Genomic DNA, 16,444 nt, shown 5'->3' on the forward strand with positions numbered 1-16,444 from the left:
TGAGGTATATTTCTCAGCTTGTTCAGAAAAAAAATTATTTAGTTAAGGAACAATTAAATGTTACACATAACATTCTGTTGGCTTAAAAAATACAGAACAGCTGGGGTTGGATCCCACCACATTATTGTCATGCTAATCTGAAGTCCTTTTGAGGTTTTAGAATTTTTATGGCATATTGTATGCTATGTGTTGGAAAGGTGACTTTTTTTTAAAACAAATGTCATTGTTTTTTTCAAAGATGCCCATGAATGCCAGTTATCAATTCCCAAAAGAAAAGTGTGTTGAGTTTCTCAATTGGGTTTGGCAGACTTATGAAACAGGTATTTGCTATGAAAAAATGGTTGTTAAAAATGAGTGGGTTCACTTAAAAGGCAGTGAGAAGCAAAGTCATGCCATGCCACCACATTGATGTAGCCTGGAACTCTGTGACTGTGAAATCATTATAGCTCCCTGTCACAGTATTGTCATAGTACAGCTGGCCTGGACTGGACAACGTAAATCTGACCGTAACACAAATTCAATTTGGCTAGCCTAGTTCATGCCAGAACAAGTCCCTGGCCAAGTTACATGGGACCCTCAGCCATCCCCATTCAAACTTAGTAGAGAGCACATCACTGCCCAATGATCTGGGCAGAGAAATCCCAGCCAATGAGCTATCTAAGCCTGGTAGGTTTGAATTGGGTAGTTAACTGAGCTCTAAACAATGAACAAGACTGTTTTGTCTGATGAGCATCTGGATCTTGAGTAGTGGATTTCTGTCTCCCCACCCATGGCTGGCATGTAACAGCTCCCCATCAATATCATGGCTGCCTCATGAGGTGAATTAGAAATCTTTATTCTCTCTTGCTCTTCCATACAAGGCTGATTAAAACTGTGGGACAATATAAGTACTTAGATGTCTAACTTATTGATTTCAAAAGATCTGGATACTTCAAAATAGCTGAAAAATCCTTTTCCTTTTGTTAGCATGAAGAGCTTCTGATGATGTCAAAGAACTAACTTAGCCTTTCTCCCTAATAGCTTGTAACTATTTGTTTCTCCTCTCTCTTTATGATTTTGTGCTTTAGATTCTGCTTTCCTGTTATCTCTAGTTATCAAGGATATGGTGACACTTTTCCAAGTTTCCATGTTTTCCTGAGAAATTTATCTTCTAATTAAACTTTTAATTTGCCTTAGGATTCTGTTCACAACACACCACACTTTTTTTCATCACTCACTGAAAAGTATTCAGAAAAGGCTGAAGGAGATTGATGGAGCTGCATGAGTTTTAAAGAGTTTTCAAGAGTTACCCCATTTTCATGGATGCCCTGACTTACTTTTCTGCTGCCCTCCATCCAGTCACACTGCTTTCCTCTTGTGATTACACTTGGAAAATAGGTAGTCACCTGTAGGTATGGGCTGCTGTTGACAGGGAATGGAAAGATGCAACAAAATCCTGAGTCTCCATAATCTGATAAAGCTAGACTCAAAGCAGCCTCATGCACCTCTAAATTGTTTGTAAATGTCACAGACAAATAAAAAAAGCAAATACATCTTAGCAAAGATCATTGAGAGACTTCATTCAGATACCAGAATTCAAGAGCAAAACTGACAAGCACCACTGTGATCTGAAGAAAACACTTCAGTTACTTCTTTTTATTACTGTGGGTGTAGTTCACAGTGGAGGAATTTTCTTTGTTTTTAGTGTATAGCAAGAACAGAGTTCTCATTCTGTGCTCCTGGATACTTTCCAGAACCAGGACAGGATCTCCTGAAGGTTGTGTAGGAATAAACTGGCTAGCATAATCATATCCAGAGATTGCAGAGCAGGTTTTTCCACCCTTTGCCTGAGCTATAGATACATTTCCCTGAGGCAACAGTATTCCTGATTGCAAAACTGTAATAGGTCTATGGTCCTACTTGTGGAGTAAGTTAGTGTTCACTAAGATAGGACATTCTAGTCCTTCATGGAACTGCTATATAAAATTATGATGGATGCTGAGAATCTCCCCTCAACAGTAGTTACTGATGCCCATAAAAGACATGCTTAATATTTGATTCCTTCACTTTATAAAATAAATTATAAAATTCCTGCTGATTTCAGGGGTCACAGGTAAAACTAGACTATAGTGGAGAGGTGAAGAGAAGAGAGATTATTCCCATAATTTGGGGTCAGACACTTTGCCTCCACTTGCTTTTGATGTAGGACGTGATCTCATCCTTACCATTTTTTATATGGTGGCCCCTTTCTTTGTCTCTTTGCTCATTCTTAAGCAATGATTGTAATAATTTCTAAGTAGCAAGCGATTGCATATGGTGGATGTTTCACAACTGCTGTCTATAACATATGGCCAGTGTCCTGAAGACAACTATAGGTATCAAATGGAGTCTCTTGTGTACTGCTAACCAGGTCGAATAATTATTCCTGTCAAAAGTATCAGCAATATCAGACAGACCAGGCAGCATGCAACCATTTCTGCACTGTATTTCTATTGCACGGTGCTCCCACAGGATGTACAGTAAAATCCTGTACACCAGTGTCAAGCGTTCTGAAGTCAACAGGATTGTATAAGATACAAAACAGTAGAAATATGATTTTCTCATCTTTGAATATGAATAGTGATTCTATATGTCAAGCTTTATTGATGTGTTCTTAATCTATTTTTATTTCCAGGTAATTCCAAGGTGAAAACAGAAAACTGTGTTTTAAAGTCCCCTGGTGCAATTAAATTCTGGCAGATTTGTTTAGCCTTTGCATAGGAAGGAATTCTTATGTGTTGTTTTGTCTTGTGTCCATTGCTCCCTGGAAAATATAAATCCAACTGTATCTCAGGTTGCATTGAACCCGTTGGTAAACATAGTTAATCTAAAGAAGTTCTAGATTTTGTTTGATTATTGAGAGAAGCAACTTTCTTGATTATTGAAAGAATTGAGAAGCAACTTTCAGCAAGTTGCTTTGAAGATTTCAAAAGTTATTTCTAAGTCAAAAAAATGTTTTTTATGTGGAGAGTGAGTGAACATCAATGCCTGTGGTCAGTCCTGTGTCATCCAAGAGAACTGGGCATCTAAAGCAGAGGTGACAGTGCCAACAAAATATTTTAGAAGGCTTGAAAACTAAATCTCCAGCATGACCTTTAGGCAGCACAAGGCTTGAAAGCATTTGTCATGGTCATTGCAGGTCTGCACATGTACTGTGCAGATTAGTTGTGAAACAGCAGTATGTGTGAGTGTGTGTGTCTGTGCATGTGTGTGTGTGTATATGTTCAAGAAAGGCTGGAGAAGTTCTTTAGGAAGACTTACTACCATTGATCTTAAAGAGGCTGATTCTAATACTATGGAATATTGCAAATTATTAATATTCTCTGAGGCCAATGGGCATAGGTGTTTGTGAAGAAAGCAGTGAGAGGGTAAAAGAGAGAATGTTTAGGAATATGAGAGCACATTTTAAAAGTCCTTTTTTTCCTTGTCTCTGTGTGACTGCAGATACACAGCAAAACATGGAAGTTGACTCAGTAGAAGTACCTAGGACTTTTTTCTTAACTCCAGTTGGTCCTCAGATTTTTTTCAAAGCAGAATAAAAAACTATTACAATGCGGAGAATGCCAGTCTTTTTTACCTGGATAACTGTGATCCTCAGTGTCTGACAGTGAGGAGGAAGGAAATATATGAAGATCTGCAGACACTTTAAATATAGAACAAAAATAAAAAAATACAGAAGTGGGTATTTGTGATAGTTCTTATTGCATTATTCTCATATTTATGACTTACTAACATTGACAGTTAAAACCATATTAAGAACAAGAAGAGACAACATTCAAAGTCTTGAAACTTGTTGTCTGTACTAGAGTGCCTTCTTAAGTAAGGTTGAAAATGATGCCGTAGCTGTTCCATACATTGACATATATATTTTGTGTACACTCTCACACAAACACATACACACACAAATGTGGACTATGGACACACACATGTGAATGTATTATTAACTATGAAATCGTTACAAGGCAGCAGACCTCAAGCTGTTCTGATTGTGCCTTGCAAAGATGGTTCAATGTCACAGAATGAGATTTTAACCTTTACCTGTACTGGCTTTGTGTGTGTAGTGAATAAAAGGAGCCAAGTTATGTTCCCTGGTTTGGTGGCTAATTAAAAATGTGTTCCTTACACCCATGCTTAAATTCTTTTATGCTTAATCTGAATAGGGAAAATCTAAACTTGGAAGATGGAGGACTTCTTAAGCATTTGTCTTGGTACTGTTTATTTTCTGATGTTGGTGTAGACATCATGAGGAAGGAGCATGCCAGAAAAAGAGAAGATCAAATGTAAATTTGTCAGTCAGGAAGTTCTATTGTGCTCCAGGGGCCAAAATAGAGACAAGAGTTATTCTAATTCAGACAGCCTCGTAGATTCCTCAGAATGTTGTTCTGAGGTCTGTGGTGTTATCTGAATAATCTATATTCCTTCTCTGTTACCTCTAATGCTTGCTTTTCTCCAATACAGGCTTCTCCAGATTTTAAGGTTCATACATGTGTCAAAACATTTGTAAGAAGTAGCTTTTTCACAGCCACTCAAGGGCTTTTGGTGAAGGACTACAAAGTGCACCAATGGTGAAAGACCCTTTCAAGAGTAGACTGAAGACACTGGAAATACTGAAAAATAGGGAGAATAAACCATAGAACCAAACGACACAAAATCCATAGAAACAACTAACATCCTTTAACAAAGGGATTAGATCCTCAGCAACAATAATGGGAACTAAGCATCCAAATCCCTGACATTGCTGTGCAAATCTCAGTCACAGATGATACACGAGCCCTTAGGGAATGTGAGATGACAGCTAAGCAAGACACTAGGGTATACCATTTCCCCCAGTAAGACTGTATAAAGTTGTTTATCCTGAAGTGAACCAGAAAGATACCAGTTCTTGAAACATCTGACTTACACAGAAACTTCTACAATTCTAGTTTTCTGTATTTTCTTCATGCACAAATCACCAGACACAGATTTTTAAAAGTGATGCTTTCATCTAATCACTTTTTCTGTATATATTAAAGTTATACCTAGCATGTACATGTGCAAAATTAAAGCATATTTTGAGGCGGAGGAAGGTTGCAACCTGATTTTGCTTTTTGTTCTTCTCCATTTTGAGCTACACATGTACACAAACCAGTGAATATTTTAGATGAAAACATAGCCATTTTTGCAAATTTGGCTTATTATAGCCTGTCAAATTATTATGTACCATGTAAAAATATTTGTGGATTTGTAACTGGTTACAAAGGCTGTGTTGTTCTATGCTTGGGAAGGATTCCAGTTAAATCTTTCAGAGCCCCAGTTGTGTAGTGCAAAGAGTAATGTGACATTAGGTACAAATGTAGGAACTGTCTTTGTGCAATGCAGTGCAGTCTCACTGCTATATCTTGAACTGAAACTTAAATTTCATTCAAACTAGCTGATTACAGATTACGTTTTAAGCCAACACTGGGTTGAGAACATTGGCTGCAAAGACAGATGCCATTGCACGTGTAAGTTCAGTTTGGTTGCTTTATGTATAAAAACATTTTATACATGGCATAATTAATGCACTATAATCTACGAATATGAACGATATATTTAAAATGGGTGGGTTCTTGGTTGGATAACTCAGCATAGTTTCCTCTGACTTTATGGACTGATTAAGAGCCTCTGGCTCTAATGAGGAGAAATTGTGTCTTGGAAATCCTCTAGAGAAATCCAAATTGTAAAAAAATGTAAGGATGTTTTACATTTCTTCATACTGATGGATCAAGCTGAGGATATTAATTAAGAAAAAAATCCCAAAACTAAACAGTGAGGAGGAAAAGTATTTTTAAAGTTGGTTTTTACTTACTTTCACTTTCTCTAAACATTTCAATAAAGAATATAAATCTCTAGGTCTTAATGACCAAGTGCAAGAGAAATGCTTGTATCCAAACTATAAAGAAATCCCTTGTTTCATTTATGGCATGTGCCACAATCAGATCCCAGAATGACCTGTGTCTCTGAGCCTGGAGCACACTGTAGAAAATGCTGATGATTTAAGACAAAGGGATGGGTTCTCATTTGGCAATCTGACAACTGGTTTATTGAACACAGCCTCAAATAGGTTCAGGGACGAGAGCAAAGGATTGGGTTAAGGGCACAGGCTTAAATGAGGGGCAAAAGGTTGGATCTGAGGTTTGAGGTCCAATAGGGACAAAGGAAAGTGGTGTGGGGGTGTGGCTAAAGGCTGAGAGAACAAAGGGGATAACAGGGGTGGAGTAATGCAGCAAAACAGAGCCAATGGGGGTTAAGGGAAGGAAGAACATTCTGGGAAGAAGGGAAGGCTACATAAATGGCAGATGGGGCTTAACAAGGGTGACATCAATCCCCACAAACCATCAGAACACCAGAACCCAAAAGACACTAACATGTCACTGCAAAAGGCCATGGAAACAAGGTTTTCCCCACCCTAACCTAGAGGGGCATTTCCCCTCTCCCGTGCTGCCCCCTCCAGGGCTGAGGCACCCTGACAACAGGCCCCTGAGCCTCCACAATTTCACCTAAAATAAACAAACTAAAACAACAATAATCATGTTTTCAAACATTTCTTTCCCAATAAGTTCTTATGATTAAAAAAAAAAAAAAATTCCCTAAAATTAAAAGATAGTATTCCCTGAAATCTCAAGGAGGGAAAATTTTCATGTAGAAGAACAAAGAAAAGTAGTAATTAAAACATAAGTGTGACACACTCAATTTAAGCTCTAGCCCAATTCTGTTGGATGCAATAGCATTAGTCTTGATAACAAAGACAGAACGGGATTCTTGCCATCATGTCCACCCTGTAACCAGTACCCACTTCATTTAATCTGATCCCTTCTAGACTCAAGAGATTCATGGTATGATGATCTGGTTATTGCTATTTTATAATTTTACAACTCTTCCACACTACCCTAAAGAGAATTAACCCACATGTCTTCCCCCAGCCTGAATATCCTTTCACTTGATGCTTTAGCATAAGATAGAAAGTATATGTTAGAAAATTTATGAAAAAGAGTTTTATTAAATGATCTATTTTCCCTCAAATGAACAAGAAACCAGTGAACAAATACTTCAGTTCATGGGGCAACTTTTGCTTTCCATCTGTTATATGCCTTGCTGAATCATAGGTGGTATTAAATTGTACACAGGGATCATAAAGCAGTCAAATTTCAAATCACTAGAAATTTTTTTTGCAACTGTTCCTTTGAGAACAGATCCAAAAATCGACAGCTATATGAACAGGAACAGAGTTGGCTTCCGGTGTGTAGTAAAAACACTGAAAAACAATGTTGCTGTGAGAGAAATGGTTTCCTGGGCAGAATTTAGCTGCTTTTCCTCCTACAGTCATCTAAAGCCTTCTGAAAGTATGGTCTTCTAAAGCAGAGGATTTACACCATGCTCAAGTCACTACATTTGCATCTTGTTTCACAGAATTTCTCTTTAGTACCAGCAGGCTTTGGAAGTCAAATGATTTGAAGTAATTTTGTGTAAAGTAGTTGTTAGTATAGTGACCATGCTTTTAATATGATCACTTTGATGGGATGATGTCTTAAACTATTCTATTTATTTCTAAATATATCTAAATAGTATCTATATATTTTTGTATGCATAGCTGCTAAACCTTTTCAAATATATTTATGCATAGTGCTGAGTGGATTGATCATAAAGATCTTGATATGGGAAAATAGGTACAATAGAGTAATTATCATAACTCTAGCTGAAGTTCATATTTTTTTAGACTAAATTCTTTTTCCTCTTGCTCGTTTCAGAAATACATATTTTTAAAAATTGGTTTCCTTTGGTTTGTTTGTTATTTTATTCCTAATGCTTCTCATCTGCCATGTAGTAAAGGTCATAGAAATATTAATGTACTTCCAAAGCAAGAGGACCAAAAAGCTTTGCTTTCAACATAGCTTAGAGTATGGAGATGCAAATTGCAAAAAATCAGTGGCCTGTATCTTCTCACAGAATTATTTAGTAATAAATATACCAAGTGAAAGAGAAATGTCTGTTGGGTAAACAATGCACATAAACAACTTCATAGTAGGAAAATTATATAAGAAGAAGTGGTGATCCTAGCCTGAAATCTTGAAAATGACTGGAGAAAATAAGGTACTTATAAAGAAGTCAGAAACCAAAAGCATTTAATAACTGGAAACTTTTGTTTGTTTTACTGTGGATGGAAACTTCTCTTATTTGATAAAGTGCAATTAAAACCATAAAAACACTGTGAACAAGTAGTGAATTTGTGTTGCTTTCAGAAAGTGAGAGAATATGTACAATTTACTTGATGAAATCTGGCAAAGCAGAGGAGAAAAAAATGCTTAATTGGGGTATTCCCCTTCATCGGCGGCTAAAATCTCCTTGTTTTGTGTCTCAGCATCTCTTAGCCCTTGCTGTCTTTTCTGCCACCCCAACAATGTGGGATTCAAGAGGACTGACTTTCACCTTAGAACAGGACTCTATGTTTTCTCCAGTGTACAGGAGTACAAAGCAGCCCAGCGAAGTATGTATCAAGCCATCCCAACAGAGATTGCTCCCAAAACACTGACCTGAGTGCTGAGGCAGGATGCCTGCTTATCACCTCCTGCATGTCCATTTGCACTTAGAATATGTAATTTCTGTCTTTGCAGTTAGGATTGAGGACACCCCTTCTCGTGCAAATACCCATGTGTGACATTTAATGGTGATAAGTCAAGACTGTGCCTCATATCTTCTCTGAAAAACACCAGCACTGAGAGCAGACAGAAACTAGTCTGTAAAGGCTGAGAAGGGAAGTAAGTGCCCAAACCATCCCTAATTTACAAAATGTGACTTTCACTGGGGGCTTCTCAGAGAAATAGGAAGCAACTCTAAGTGTAATTGCTTATGTAACCAGGCAAAACCATTGCAGCTGCTCTGTGCTCATTACTTGGTCTAGAAATGAGCATATCAAGTAAGTTTATTACATATAGGCCCTAAAAGTCAAAAGCCTTTAGACGTGTACATTTCACTGACTGGTAGTTTTGTTTGGTTGCAAGGGCAGCTTTGGAGCATCACTAATTCAGCAGCTGGTCACACTGGAGTGGCATAAGAGGTGCCTTTTCTGCTTATACTGCAAGCCTCTAGCAGTATCTGTTCTATATATATAGACAATTTGCAGCCATTAAAAAGACAATAATCAGGTTCCATCTTTAGATAAAAGGCATTGTATGGATCCTTGTCATCATGTATGAAATCTGTATATGCAAATTATATGTACGCTCATTATCTTAGAATTTTGCCATGAAATCCAGCATTCTCAGAATTGGAATAAATGATGAATGTTTCTCAGCTCATTGCTCGGTCTCAGTTTCAGAACATACAGCATACATGTTTCTGAATCCTGTGTTGTAAGCCTTCTTACTGATATTTATGACCTCTAAAAGCCCCATAGAACACTCACTCTACATCACCTAATCTAGTTAACTGTTTTGTTGCTAGTATGAAATCTAACATTCAAATATTGCAGTTATTCAATAACGTAAGAGTGCATTTGTTAAATCCATGAATTTCCCTCAACAAGAACCCTTGAGTATTCAGTGAGTCCACTTCTTTCAAGTTAAAAAAAATAGATAGATAATTAGATAGTTTAGAAAGTTAGATTTTCTCAAAAAATGAACTATTTCTTACAGGGCCTTTATATTTCTGAAGAAAGAATGTCCAGAGTATTCTGCATGAAGTAAAGATAAAGCTCTCAGCTGAAAAAAACGTGTTACAGCTTTCTGTCATGTTCAATTCACCAGTGACAGCCAGTCAATTCAGGATAAAAAAGCCTACCCAAGATCAGAAAGAAGTCCTGTCCAGTTAACCAGGTACAGACGTAATTTCCAATTACTCACATCATGCTCTCACTTCTCTTAATTTTCATCTGCTAACATACACACTTTAGTATTGGATAAGAGAGCTCTGCTTTGTAAAAAAGTAAGAAAATCATGGAGAAAAAAGGATAGACAAAACCTAAGTTCTCCTACTATTTTTTTAAAGTGAAATTAAAATGCTAGCTAATTTCTTTTCCTGCAGGCATCAAGTTGCTTTTGCTATTTCTCTGTCTAATTCTAGCCCTAACCTGAACCGCTATTACTGTGAAATCTCATAGAACTTCCTAGGTTCATTTACATTTTTTTTTTCTGACAGCCTTGTATGGAAAAATTAAATAATTTGGGTAAGCAGTCACCCCAATCAAAATGTTTTCCAGTTAATTAACAGATCAGATATCAGTGAAAAAGCGCATATAATTGTATTAGCCACTATCAGTTTGAAAGAGTAACTATGCTAGTAGTACATTTCTCAAAAAATGACACAGACATCAGTCTGTAGATCAAACTAATTTACATTTAAAATAATTAAAGAATAAAGAAGAAATTATTGAAATTATTGAAGATTTTGTAGAAGGCAAGCCACAACACAAAAGCAAGTGATTAAAATGAAAAGTTTTCATGACAGTATCCAATGACTTCAGTGCTATGTAAATCGGGCTGCAGCTTTCCAATGGCTAAAAGTTCAGGGCATGGAAGGTAATATATGCCTAAACCGAAAATCAAATTTAATTTAATTATTCAAATAAAAAACTGAGGTTAATTCTCCTCCCCACAATATACCTCAAGCTGTACAACTACCAGTACATCCTGAGGCTGCCCGTTTGGCCTGAAAGTTGCCTAAACACTGAGGCTTTGACCATACTGGTGAATTAAAATACATCAAGAGCCATTTGATGGCACTTGGGTCAAGGAATAGCCAATATCCATACTGTTGGCAAGACTCCAAAACTAGGGTGCCACAGATAAAAAGAATTGATAGCTTCTGCATATTTTGAAATTTATGTCTGAGACATTTTTGGGCATATGAAGAAGAATGCTGTTCATCATGGAGCTAAAAGATACCGAACACCAGACTAAAAATCTAATAGTATAGCTAGTCCTGCTGTACAGCCAGGAACAGTCGCCAGTGGTGTTTACTTAGCTCATTTAGCCAAAAGGGCAGAAATTTTCTTCAGAGCTTGCATAGTTACCTGATAATGTACATACATAAGTCAGATGAAGTTCCAGAAATGAGCAGCAATAAAAAACTGTTTCCCCAATCCCTGTCCCCTGAGAATTAGGATATGTCCTTGGGAAGAAGAAATATGGATAGAACTAAAAACTGTGATGGGAATAACATGGCCATAAGCCTCAGAAAACAATCATGGCATCTTAAAAAATTTAGTTTGGAGGGGAGATCAGGAGGTCATCTGTATAAGCTCCAAATTCACAATGAGACCAATGATGAAGACAAAGCATTTTGCTCAGGGCCTTGCCCAGCTGGATTATGAAAATTCTCCAAGAATGGAGACTCCAAAACCTCTCTTGGCAACACATTCCAATGCTTCCCAACTCTCCTTTTGAGCTTATTTTTCTTGTAGTGCCTTCGTTCTCACTTTTGATCATTGTCTCTTGTGACTTAGCATTCATTGAACCTCACAGAAACACCTGGTGTTGTCTATTCTGTAACCTACTACACCCTTCCATCTGACTCCTTTCCTTCAGGGTAAAGTAACCCAATTCCCAAGTCCTTAGATGATGCGATCCGGCCCCAGAGCCATCTCTGTGCCCCTCTTCTGGACACGCCCCCTACCTCCAGGCATCTTATGGTTTATCCAGTCTACTTGAATACTTTAAGCCAGGAGACTAATAAACTTCCATACCACATAAAGGAGATGTGAGAAGGATGGAGGAAGGAAAGGAAAGCAGTGTCTAGATTCTTTTGATTAGAAATACATCTTTCTTTTGTAGATTTTTTTTTTTTTTGGTGTTAAAGGCTATACTCCTAGTATAAATAATAGGGTTTTATACAGATACAGTAAATCTGCTAATGCATATATGTGGTTGTGTGTATGTTTATGTACAGATATGTATGTGTGTATCTCCCACTGTCTGGTTTAAAGTGCCTACGCACCAAGTACTTCATACAGCCCAGCTTCAGGTTTTCACCCTCACCTGCCATTCCTGCCTCTCTTTAGGCACCCTCCCCACATTCCTTTTGTTTAAATTAGTGATGTGGCTTTCCATATGAGAGTAGGTTACCTCAAAATTTGACCTTCAGCTGCCTTCAAGGTACTTGGGCTCTTTCTGTCTCGGCCCCAAGTGACTGCTCATTATAAGAGAATTTACTTACATACTGATTTTTGCACTGCTCTAAGAGCAATATGGTACTTTACAACCCTAAACCTTTCTTAGAGGCAGCTCTCTAGCATGAATGAGTTTTTTTAGCACAGACAGGTTTCAGCTGACTTGCAACAACTAACCTGCCTCCATATAACACTTGCTGTCAGAGTGCTATGAATTTCCTTTATATCAGCTACTCCTCACTCTAATTTACCTTCCAAGTGGGCTAATGAAATGCATTGCTACAGTCCATCTGCCTTTAAAAATAAAAAACCAACTCCCTACCCCAATTCTGCAGTACAGAATAGCAGAGAAAAATTAGCTAATATGACAAAGACATGTTCCCATCATATTTGTGAAACTTTCCTAGGAAGGAAATCCTGTCAATTTTCAAAAGTTCCTCATCTATCCAGACATTTCATTTAGACCTGTGTTTTTGTGTATAATAAATTGCTTCTAGTTGGTTTAAAATCATTTTTAGCTCTTATCTCTGTGATCAGTTACCCTGCTGTTCTTTAATGGCCTTCACCTAATTATGCAACTAGTCATTAAAAGCTTAGTATCCAGTACAATGGTAGCTTATGTAAAGTGATCTATGAGAGCTTTATATAGGCTTACCAGCCGCAGCCTTAATTTTACTCATTCGTCTTAATTTTTTGTAATCATTTTTTGTAAAAAGGGTATAATGTCAGGCATGCTTCCCTGCGACTGACAGATCCAATCTAGCAGATAATTACCATAAGGAAATTGATGTTTTAGTGTGCAGGGGAGAATTTAATTTACTCAGACATCCTACAGTACAATGCATTCCAAAAGATATGAGGATTTAAGTTTTTAAGAAATTAAATTTCACTATTTAACATGATTACTTATGTTGAACATCATTAACTAGCTTTTTTTTTAACTGTTTGATATAATTACAAGAGCAGTTATGTGGTCTAAAATCCAAAGTCGTCTTTAAATAAGGGTTAAGGATCCATGAAGTACAGAAAAGAAGGTTGCATTCTTTCTTTCTCACTCTCCAACACCAGCCTTCCAGCAGCAGCATTAAAAAAATCTATAGAGATTAACTGACCCAATGTATGAACTATAGAGCTTTTTCCAATCATGTTTTAATAGATACTTTATTATGAGCCCATTCCACTTCAACTCCAGTGGTCAGGAAACTCTTTAGTCCTATTCAAAAATATCAATTGCTTATAATGTTTCAAAATGATAGAACCATGAAAGAGTTGTGGATATCCCAATTAAACAAGGTGATTAATTTATGTTTACTTTGGGGCATTTAATTAATTGAAACTAGTGTGATTTACAATTAGATTAATTTAATTAATCTTTATAAAACTGTTTACTCTTCATGAGAAAGCATTATTTCTAATATACAGCATGTGTACCTTGCAAGGAGAACACACAGTGCACAACCAGGAAAGCCCAAAAGGTTGAGTCTTTTGAAAAATAATTTTTTTTAATCTTGAAAAGCCTTCTCATATGAAGTCCAGAAGCTTTGCTTGTTCACTAAACTTCAGTATTAGTAATACTTGATCCAGAGAATTAGAGTAATGGAATTTTATAAGCCTTCTCTTTTTTCTTATTTGTTTGCTTGAAGTTTTGCTAAATTATTTAAGACGACTTTTTATTCTGTTATGAGGTTGTACAGTCAGAGAACAAAAAATACAAAACTTTCAAGTGTTGCTGATGGACATATATTGAGGGTGCTTCAGATAATAGGGCACACACACAGCTGCTTTGTGAGGCAAAGAAGCGTTTATTCCAGGGGTTCTTAATGCCTTTTTATAAGATGTTTAGGTCCAGGTTAAGACAACACCCCCTTTGGTCCCGTTGGTGGGACCAGAGAAAACACACCAAGAACATCTGTTCACTATTGTTTTGAGAAATATTATCTATTTACAATAACACAATCCTGGAGAGAAAACTGTTCCCAGGAACTTTTCCCCTGGGAACAGATGAGCCCCTGACAGGCTGAAACTCTCTTAGGCTCAGAAATCCTGTCCACGGTCAAGAGTGTGTAACAAATACTTGTAAGATACCAGATCTGTCAATAGAATTTCAATAGCATATGCACAACTGTTGTACAAACAGAGCTAATGCTAATTTAAAACATTCTCTTATGACACTCTTTTCATTCTGGATTGAAGTGCCGTCTCCAAAGATAGGAAACTCCTATAACATGATGTTCTAGGAATTATGCTGAACCTTGACTGACACCCTACTAAGGGCACAGTCAAGGCAAGGAATCTTTTTGTCCTCCTGAATCAGGAGAAAACTCACGGGCTCCTAACCACCCTTGGTCTGATGGCATGGTACAGAGAACTTCTGTTCAGATAGAACTTTCTCTTATTTTTTATTATTTAAATAAAAGACACTAAAGCCAAATAAGGAATTATTTTAGTATGGATAGAATAAGACCAACTGTTGGTGCTTCAGATAATCTACTTGAAAATAACTTCTGTCTGTCTTTTCTTGAAAGAGCTTTGTCAAAGGCATGCTTTTCATATTTGCAGAAGAGAAGCTAAGAAACTGCAAATAGAAGGAGGGAATTATGTGACTCAGTACGATTTCTAAAATTAAATGTAAAACTGTGCCATTTTTAGTTACAACCAGAGATACACTATGTAAAATGGAAAGAGCATAATGTCAGTAATGACATCAGTCCTAACTTCAATTTAGTTGTTTTTAAGAAGAATTGTGCTCATAAGAATGCCCCAGAATGCAGAGAAGAGCCAATCAACACCGGAAGTGCAATAGATATGATTGCTCTGAAGGGACTGCATGTCACTGAAGTCAGCATCTCTCCAGGTCATGGCTTACCTGGGAGTGACAGCAAGGAAGCAAAAGGGAGCAGCAGTGGTTATAGCAGATATTGCCTCATTGCATGCTGTCTTGAGAAATTTCTTTTCCAAGTGATTAGAAGAACTTACACTGTAAAATGTTTTCTCACTTTTTAACAATGATCAAGTTTCTGCTAGCTAAATCCTTCTACAGAATTTCTTAGGCAATTAAAACAGAAAAACAATAGTTTAAAGGGAATTATTTCATTTTCTGAAGCATGCCAAATATTCACCACCTTGTATAAAAATTTCTTTCTCTGAGAAAAGAAAGAAAAGATCTTGCTTGGTAGATATTTGCCTGAGCTTTGCTTGTCTGTGACTAAAGTGGAGCCTTGGCATCTGAGGAGACGAGCAGCTGGGGAAGCTACATTTATCATCTGTGCCAACACAAGAAGGCCTTCCTCCTATTGGTATTTGCATTCTTTAAGAAATTGCAGTCCTAAAATTTTCAAAACAAGGAGAGGAAAAATGATAAAATTGAATGGGCCCTCAGTCAGTGATCCTGACAGTATTTTCTGAACCATTGCCTACCTTAACCAGTCTAGACAGGAACTTGTCTGGTGACAAACATTGCAGCTGTGTCTTTGCCAGGCAGTGCATCTTCTCCCATCAAAAAATTCAGTATGATTCTCAGTAGGTACCTTTCAAACTTACATATACAGTATGTGTATAGAGAACAGCACACACTTGTACATAATCATGCACATTTTTATTGTACATATGTATAAACATGTATATAAAAAGATACATAATGCCAAAAGTATATACTTTCTACACTACTTATATACAAATGCATTTCACCTGTTTACTAAAGCATGCAGCTGCATGGTGCTGTCAAGTCCAACATGGCAGTGTTTGAGCATAGGCAATATTCTGCTCTTTTACAAGATTCCTTTTATAATGATTTTTTACACTATCCCCAGAACTATGAAAAAGCAGTGAATTTTTTTAAATTCTGTTTTGGGATGAGGTTTGTTTTTTTACACAGAGAAGTGTGTTTTCCTTTTCTCTTATTCTCAGAGGACTGTTTTACCTCATAATTCCAAAAAATTGTAGTTTCATGCAGAGGTCAGGCATGGAAATTTTTACCCTGAAGGATAAAATTTGCACAAGCATTTTAGGTGGGTGATGGAGAAAAGTGGGTTAGAGTGGAAATTATTGCACAACATTGACAAGAGATACATAGGGGGATATTGCTTCTGTCATAGACTAGTTTAGTAATAAGAGTACATAGCAGGTCATGCCATATCATTCTGGCATCTATCTAAAACCCTAACTTCCACTGAAACATAATCAAAGACCATTTTTAAAACTGGTACGTGCTCTTGTCTTTCTTTTTTTTCCTTCCTTTTTATTGTTTTTGTTTTGCTTAAACAATGAGCAGTTTGATGTCACTGTTTTAATCAGAGAAGGAAAGGT

The 16,444-nt window shown here is 37.0% G+C and overlaps 1 protein-coding gene across 6 annotated transcripts in view; it reads left to right on the forward strand.

Annotated features, from left to right (window-relative positions):
• Window positions 1-16,444, forward strand: part of CDH18 (cadherin 18) — a 1,344,136-nt gene that overhangs the window by 558,168 nt on the left and 769,524 nt on the right. The gene's annotated exons all lie outside the window — the stretch shown is intronic.

Source organism: Parus major, chromosome 2 (assembly GCF_001522545.3).
Source record: "Parus major isolate Abel chromosome 2, Parus_major1.1, whole genome shotgun sequence".
In the NCBI taxonomy this organism is placed as follows: Eukaryota; Metazoa; Chordata; class Aves; order Passeriformes; family Paridae; genus Parus; species Parus major.